The 7,500-nt window shown below is 45.5% G+C and overlaps 1 protein-coding gene across 1 annotated transcript in view; it reads right to left on the bottom strand.

Annotated features, from left to right (window-relative positions):
* LOC139563705 (forkhead box protein N3-like) overlaps positions 1 to 7,431 on the bottom strand; it is a 119,517-nt gene extending 112,086 nt beyond the window's left edge. The window contains exon 1 of the mRNA XM_071382570.1: positions 7,230 to 7,431. The gene's annotated coding sequence lies outside the window, so the exon portion shown is untranslated. The remainder of the gene's footprint in view (positions 1 to 7,229) is intronic.
* Between the last annotated feature and the right edge of the window lie 69 nt (positions 7,432 to 7,500).

The raw sequence follows: 7,500 nt of genomic DNA, 5'->3' as shown, positions 1-7,500 counted from the left end.
GAGCAGAGAACAGAGAGGAGAAAGAGAACAGAGAGAGGAACAGAACAGAGAGAGGAACTGAACAGAGAGAGGAGAAAGAGAACAGAGAGGAGCAGAGAACAGAGAGAGGAACTGAACAGAGAGGAGCAGAGAACAGAGAGGGGAGCAGAGAACAGAGAGAGGAGAAAGAGAGAACCTGAGATGCCCTTCATAAAGCAGAAAGAAAGAGTCCCCAGTGCACTCCCACTACTAATGAGAAAACATTTAGGAGAGAGAGAGAGAAAGAGCTGTGATGACATGCAGATGTTCTCTTTTCCTTGCTCTAAGAGCGGGTGGTGGGGGGCTTTGTCTCTACGGTAACTGACTCTGGTTGTTTAATGGAAGCCCTGAACTTCCTGTTTCCTGGGAGCCAGCAGCCAATCAGGGGCCAGGGATTTCAGGGGTGGGGTTAGTGTGTTCTATATAGGCTAGGCTCAACCACCACAAGGGGCCATGGACACATATAGAGAGGTGAAAGAGAGAGAGAGAGAAGGGAGCTAGAAGAAATAGTTAAAACAGAGAGATGAAGGAGGAGAAAGAGTAGAGAGAAAAGAGAGAGTGAAAGAGGGGAAGGAGAAAGAGAAGAGAGGAGGTTAGAGATAATTGAAAAAGAGAGTGGAAGCCTACACTCCCTGGAGACAGAGACAGTCATGCACGATCTAGTTGGCAATTTTGCTTGTCTACCCAGTCAGGTAGTCACTAAATGGCCACGCTGGGGGAAGGATTACAAGTGGCGATATGATCAGAACTATGAGTATCAAGTACATGAGCTTGGTGTTTTTATAGCATCAGGGTTCGAGTAAGAGGCTAGAGTTGTGGTTTGAGTTCCATGTGTTGCTGGAACACGGCTATAACTGTGATATGCAGTTGTCTCGCTGAACTATTTAAGGATGAATGAACTAAACTGTAAGTCGTTCTGGATAAGAGCGTCTGCTAAATTACTACCATGTAAATGTAAAACGTATACTTCTTTTCAACATGACCATATAGTTACGACCCTTTTGAATCCCTGTGATATTCTTCTGGACGAGTAACACTATCAGACTGTCCCGGACACCTGATTGTGGAATAGTAGTTTTCCAGACCGGGGACTCTGCGCTCACATTTTCCTGGGTAGCATTGGGATGTTATTGTTTAACTTGATGAAAACCGTGGTGTAAAACAGTTCTCAGCTTCTGGGACCCCTTCAGAAGAGAGGACAAGACATTGGCAGACACGTGCACACACACGCAAATACACACACTGAAACATACATACATACTGTACATACACGTTGTACACGTGCACCAATGCACACGCTCACACACGCTCACACAGTTCCTCTCAGTCTGCCCACACCTCCAGAATATCTGTTGCTCTGACTGGATACGTACGGACGGCAGAATGCCTGAAGTCCTGAGTGAGGCAACTTTGTCTCGCTAAAATACGAATGTTCTTGTGTGTGTGTGTGTGTGTGTGTGTGTGTGTGTGTGTGTGTGTGTGTGTGTGTGTGTGTGTGTGTGTGTGTGTGTGTGTGTGTGTGTGTGGTGTGTGTGTGTGTGTGTGTGTGTGTGTGTGTGTGTGTGTGTGTGTGTGTGTGTGTGTGTGTGTGTGTGTGTGTGTGTGTGTCCTTCAGCACACCAATGGTTATTTCATAATGCACATATTAATATCACACAGAGCCTCTGGTCACACACTCAGGTCCCCCTACACACACGCACATGCCACACGTGCACACGTGCACACACACACACACACACACACACACACACACACACACACACACACACACACACACACACACACACACACACACACACACACACACACACACACACACACACACACACACACACACACACTCACAGAGGCAGTGAACAGAGCAGGGCTATTCCTGTCTCTGTAGTTACCAGGGGGAGACTCTGCAAAGATCAAAAATGCCTCCATTTACAGTAGTAACACGACACAAAATATTACTGTAGATGAAATACTAGATGAAATATTACAGTAGATGATATACTAGATGAAATACTACAGTAGATGATATACTAGATGAAATACTACAGTAGATGAAATACTAGATGAAATACTACAGTAGATGATATACTAGATTAAATACTACAGTAGATGATATACTAGATGAAATACTACAGTAGATGATATACTAGATGAAATATTACAGTAGATGAAATACTAGATGAAATACTACAGTAGATGAAATACTAGATGAAATATTACCATAGATGAAATACTAGGTGAAATATTACCATATATGAAATACTAGGTGAAATATTACCATATATGAAATACTAGGTGACATATTACAGTAGATGAAATACTAGGTGAAATATTACAATAGATGAAATACTAGGTGAAATATTACCATAGATGAAATACTAGATGAAATATTACCATAGATGAAATACTAGATGAAATACTAGGTGAAATATTACAGTAGATGAAATACTAGGTGAAATATTACAATAGATGAAATACTAGGTGAAATATTACCATAGATGAAATACTAGATGAAATATTACCATAGATGAAATACTAGATGAAATACTAGGTGAAATATTACCATAGATGAAATACTAGATGAAATATTACCATAGATGAAATACTAGGTGAAATATTACAGTAGATGAAATACTAGATGAAATATTACAATTGATGAAATACTAGATGAAATATTACAGTAGATGAAATACTCGATGAAATATTACAGTATATGAAATACTAGATGAAATGTTACAATAGATTCATTACTAGATGAAATGTTACAATAGATTAAATTCTAGTTGAAAAGTCTGAGTTGGGAACCACGAACATTAATCAAAGCTTAACTGCGTTCACAGACAGCATCTGTTCTGTATGGCTTTGTGTTGGGCTATTGTATGGTGTATGATGAATGGTGTGTGTTTGGTGGGTGGTGTTTGTATGGTGAATGGTGTGTGTGTATGGTGAGGGATGTGTACCAGTACTAAGCCCAGATAAACAGACAGAGAATGAGCCTTGTCTCACCCCGGCTTACAGACATGTGTTAGTTAACCACAGTGAGCTACATTCATAAAGACAGAGAATGGTTATCAATGGCTTGTTGGCTGCAGGGATGGATTCACATGGCTCTGACTGTGGCTGCCGCTTTTCCCTCCCCTGTCTCTCTCTCTCTCTCTCTCCCTCTCTCCTTACTGTCACTCGACTCATTCAATCTATCTTGCTCTCTTTTTTCACTCTTTCCCTGGTCTCAGTTGAAAGCTTGTTAGAGTTTTTCTCCTTTTCCTTTCATCCTCTCCCTCCATTCTCTCTCCACCTCTCTCCACCTCTCTCCACCTCTCTCGCCACCTCTCTCCACCTCTCTCTCCATTCTCTCTCCACCTCTCTCTCCATTCTCTCTCTCTCCTTCTCTATCTCCACCTCTCTCCACCTCTCTCTCCATTCTCTCTCCACCTCTCTCTCCATTCTCTCTCTCTCCTTCTCTATCTCCACCTCTCTCCACCTCTCTCTCCATTCTCTCTCTCTCCATTCTCTCTCTCTCCATTCTCTCTCTCCTTCTCTCTCTCCACCTCTGTCTGTCTGTCTGTCTGTCTGTCTGTCTGTCTGTCTGTCTGTCTGTCTGTCTGTCTGTCTGTCTGTCTGTCTGTCTGTCTGTCTGTCTGTCTGTCTGTCTGTCTGTCTGTCTGTCTGTCTGTCTGTCTGTCTGTCTGTCTGTCTGTCTGTCTGTCTGTCTGTCTGTCTGTCTGTCTGTCTGTCTGTCTGTCTGTCTGTCTGTCTGTCTGTCTGTCTGTCTGTCTGTCTGTCTGTCTGTCTGTCTGTCTGTGTGTGGTGTGTGTGGTGTGTGTGGTGTGTGTGTGTTCGTGCTCTCGTCTGGTCTAAGGTTGGCAGGCTGTATAGATAAGTTGAGCCAGTAGTTTACTGGGCTCTGAGGGAAAATGTTCTACAGAGCGACTCAAACACTGACCTTGAACACTACAACACTACAACAGACACTCCCCAGCTACCAGGAACATGAGAGAAGGAAAGCAACAGACTCTCCCCAGCTACCAGGAACATGAGAGAAGGACACCAACAGACACTCCCCAGCTACCAGGAACATGAGAGAAGGACACCAACAGACACTCCCCAGCTACCAGGAACATGAGAGAAGGACAGCAACAGACACTCCCCAGCTACCAGGAACATGAGAGAAGGACAGCAACAGACACTCCCCAGCTACCAGGAACATGAGAGAAGGACAGCAACAGACACTCCCCAGCTACCAGGAACATGAGAGAAGGAAAGCAACAGACACTCCCCAGCTACCAGGAACATGAGAGAAGGACAGCAACAGACACTCCCCAGCTACCAGGAACATGAGAGAAGGAAAGCAACAGACACTCCCCAGCTACCAGGAACATGAGAGAAGGACAGAGAGAGAAAAAGAAAAGGGAGAGAGAGTCAAAGAGCGAGCGAGAAAGAGGGAACGAGAATGAGAGGGAATTGGAAGGGGTGACAGCGATAAAAAGATATAGAAGGGAGGCAAAGGAGGATTGATATAGATAGAAAGAAAAAAGATAGAGGGAAAGAAGAGGGAAATACTCTTTAGAGCATTGTCTCAGATGCACTTCACACAGCGTCACACGGTGAAACCTGTTACCTTGGAGTGTGTAACCTGTTAGCTTGGAGTGTGTAACCTGTTAGCTGGTGTGTGTAACCTGTTAGGTGGAGTGTAACCTGTTAGCTGGGAGTGTAACCTGTTAGCTGGGAGTGTAACCTGTTAGCTGGTGTGTGTAACCTGTTAGCTGGTGTGTGTAACCTGTTAGGTGGAGTGTAACCTGTTAGCTGGGAGTGTAACCTGTTAGCTGGGAGTGTAACCTGTTAGCTGGGAGTGTAACCTGTTAGCTGGGAGTGTAACCTGTTAGCTGGTGTGTAACCTGTTAGCTGGTGTGTAACCTGTTAGCTGGGAGTGTAACCTGTTAGCTGGTGTGTGTAACCTGTTAGCTGGGAGTGTAACCTGTTAGCTGGTGTGTGTAACCTGTTAGCTGGTGTGTGTAACCTGTTAGCTGGTGTGTAACCTGTTAGCTGGGAGTGTAACCTGTTAGCTGGTGTGTGTAACCTGTTAGCTGGGAGTGTAACCTGTTAGCTGGTGTGTGTAACCTGTTAGCTGGTGTGTAACCTGTTAGCTGGTGTGTGTAACCTGTTAGGTGGGAGTGTAACCTGTTAGCTGGTGTGTGTAACCTGTTAGCTGGGAGTGTAACCTGTTAGCTGGTGTGTGTAACCTGTTAGCTCGGAGTGTAACCTGTTAGCTGGGAGTGTAACCTGTTAGCTGGTGTGTAACCTGTTAGCTGGTGTGTGTAACCTGTTAGCTGGTGTGTGTAACCTGTTAGCTGGTGTGTGTAACCTGTTAGCTGGTGTGTGTAACCTGTTAGCTGGTGTGTGTACCCTGTTAGCTGGTGTGTGTAACCTGTTAGCTGGTGTGTGTACCCTGTTAGCTGGTGTGTGTAACCTGTTAGCTGGTGTGTGTACCCTGTTAGCTGGTGTGTGTAACCTGTTAGGTTGGTGTGTGTAACCTGTTAGCTGGTGTGTGTACCCTGTTAGCTGGTGTGTGTAACCTGTTAGGTTGGTGTGTGTACCCTGTTAGCTGGTGTGTGTAACCTGTTAGCTGGTGTGTGTAACCTGTTAGCTGGTGTGTGTAACCTGTTAGCTGGTGTGTGTAACCTGTTAGCTGGTGTGTGTAACCTGTTAGCTGGTGTGTGTAACCTGTTAGCTGGTGTGTGTAACCTGTTAGCTGGTGTGTGTAACCTGTTAGCTGGTGTGTGTAACCTGTTAGCTGGTGTGTGTAACCTGTTAGCTGGTGTGTGTACCCTGTTAGCTGGTGTGTGTACCCTGTTAGCTGGTGTGTGTACCCTGTTAGCTGGTGTGTGTAACCTGTTAGCTGGTGTGTGTAACCTGTTAGCTGGTGTGTGTAACCTGTTAGCTGGTGTGTGTACCCTGTTAGCTGGTGTGTGTACCCTGTTAGCTGGTGTGTGTACCCTGTTAGCTGGTGTGTGTACCCTGTTAGCTGGTGTGTGTACCCTGTTAGCTGGTGTGTGTACCCTGTTAGCTGGTGTGTGTAACCTGTTAGCTGGTGTGTGTACCCTGTTAGCTGGTGTGTGTACCCTGTTAGCTGGTGTGTGTAACCTGTTAGCTGGTGTGTGTACCCTGTTAGCTGGTGTGTGTAACCTGTTAGCTGGTGTGTGTACCCTGTTAGCTGGTGTGTGTACCCTGTTAGCTGGTGTGTGTACCCTGTTAGCTGGTGTGTGTAACCTGTTAGCTGGTGTGTGTAACCTGTTAGCTGGTGTGTGTAACCTGTTAGCTGGTGTGTGTACCCTGTTAGCTGGTGTGTGTAACCTGTTAGCTGGTGTGTGTAACCTGTTAGCTGGTGTGTGTAACCTGTTAGTTGGGAGTGTAACCTGTTAGCTGGTGTGTGTAACCTGTTAGCTGGTGTGTGTAACCTGTTAGCTGGGAGTGTAACCTGTTAGCTCGGAGTGTGTAACCTGTTAGGTTGGTGTGTGTAACCTGTTAGCTCGGAGTGTGTAACCTGTTAGCTGGTGTGTGTAACCTGTTAGCTGGTGTGTGTAACCTGTTAGCTGGTGTGTGTAACCTGTTAGCTGGGAGTGTGTAACCTGTTAGCTGGGAGTGTAACCTGTTAGCTCGGAGTGTGTAACCTGTTAGGTTGGTGTGTGTAAACTGTTAGCTGGGAGTGTAACCTGTTAGCTGGTGTGTGTAACCTGTTAGCTCGGAGTGTGTAACCTGTTAGGTTGGTGTGTGTAACCTGTTAGCTCGGAGTGTGTAACCTGTTAGCTGGTGTGTGTAACCTGTTAGCTGGTGTGTGTAACCTGTTAGCTGGTGTGTAACCTGTTAGGTTGGTGTGTGTAACCTGTTAGGTTGGTTTGTGTGTAACCTGTTAGCTTGGTGTGTGTGTGTACCCTGTTTCTTTGGTATGCTTACTGTCGACTACCATACGTACGCCCTCACAGGGACAGGAGCGAGACCTGTTCACACACACACACACACACACACACACACACACACACACACACACACACACACACACACACACACACACACACACACACACACACACACACACACACACACACACACACACACACACACACACACACACACACACATACACACACACACACAGGACTCCTCGCACCTGATAAGAACAAGTCAGAGCTCACAGATTAGATAAAACTTATATTAACCTTTAAATCCTACTTCTCTCCCGCTCCTGATACACTCCTTCTTTCACTCCTTCCTTCCTTCCTTTCCTTCCTCCTCCCTTCTTCCTCCAAAATGTTTAAATCCCTCCGTTTAATCGCTCCATTCCGTTCAGAATCAGTGTTACAGCAGAGACCACAGAGAGACAACCACACTCACTTCTGTTCCTCTCTTATTTCCTCTCTTCTGTTCCTCTCTCTCTCTCTCCTCTCTCTCTCTCTGTGCTGAAGCGGAGGAGAGAGTCAAACAGACTCT

The sequence above is a fragment of the Salvelinus alpinus genome, chromosome 34 (assembly GCF_045679555.1).
Source record: "Salvelinus alpinus chromosome 34, SLU_Salpinus.1, whole genome shotgun sequence".
Taxonomy (NCBI): domain Eukaryota; kingdom Metazoa; phylum Chordata; class Actinopteri; order Salmoniformes; family Salmonidae; genus Salvelinus; species Salvelinus alpinus.
The sequence above is the reverse complement of the archived record's forward strand: the minus strand, read 5'-3'. Positions and strand labels throughout refer to the sequence as shown.